A 1,068-nucleotide genomic window follows, 5' to 3' on the forward strand; every position below is an offset into this window, starting at 1 on the left:
CACTGGGAATTTATTCTTGTTTCTTCCCTCTCCTTCCTCTTCTGAAACATTTGGTGGCCGGTTCTTCCCAGCTCTGCAGGCACACAGGGTCGGCTCCCCAGGGGGATGTTAAATCCCATCTCAGCTGTGTCTGTAACACCCTCGGACTGGGGTCGGCTGCTGCCCAGATCTGCCTGGCAGAGCCCAGTCAGGCAGGGTAGTTCACAGGGCACGAGTACTGGCTTAGGGGGGACTTGGGGACAGCGAGTACAGTAGCACCCCTGGCAGCAGGGTCAATCTTTCCCCTCTGCCTCTCTGGCCTGTGCTCCCGAGGAAGCTCTATTGCTTTGGCACAGGGAGAGGGAAGGACTGGTGAACAGGATTAGGTCCTGTGGCACTTCGTAGCAACCCAGGCTTTTGGCATAACCTCTTGGTGCTCCTCTGTGCTCGAGCTGTGCTTTGTGCTCCAGCAAAGCCTGCTGGAAATGCTCAGGATGTTGCTTGTCTCCCACCTACACCCAGCAGGTCGCATCTCAGAGAGGAGCCACGTACGCATGCCAGGGTATGGGACTGTCTCTCCCTGCTGCCCCTGGCACTGCCCCAGGACTCTGCAAGGTCCAACAGTAGCTCTGAGACTTTCCGGTGCTCCTGGCTTTCCCTGCCCACATCCCGCTGCCCCCACCATCGCTTCTGTGTGTTAAGACCTGAGGCCTCCAACTCCATCCCCAGGAAGGCTGGAAAGGCCAGTGGCTGTTGGGACACACGTTCTTCTCGCCTGTGTCAACAGACTTGTTTCAGCCTAATTAGCTCGTCAGGCTATGACACTCTTCCCTCCCCTGGGTTCTTCTGCCTGCTTAAGCACCAGGCAGCGTGAGACGGATGAGGTTTTCCTCCGCGTGTGACAGCCGTGCCCCTGGGGAGCAGCTTCCTTGCAGCAAAAGCCGTGTCTTCCTGAAGCATCCTGCCAGGTGGGGTTGTCCTTCAGATGCTGGAGCAGGTTCAGTTTGGGGGTGGTCAAACACATAGGGAGGGGCCAGTACCCCTCTATGGCCCCCCAGCTGGGTCCGGATGCTCAGACAACCCTGATTT

This window comes from Eurypyga helias, unplaced genomic scaffold (genome assembly GCF_000690775.1).
Source record: "Eurypyga helias isolate BGI_N326 unplaced genomic scaffold, ASM69077v1 scaffold26184, whole genome shotgun sequence".
Taxonomy (NCBI): domain Eukaryota; kingdom Metazoa; phylum Chordata; class Aves; order Eurypygiformes; family Eurypygidae; genus Eurypyga; species Eurypyga helias.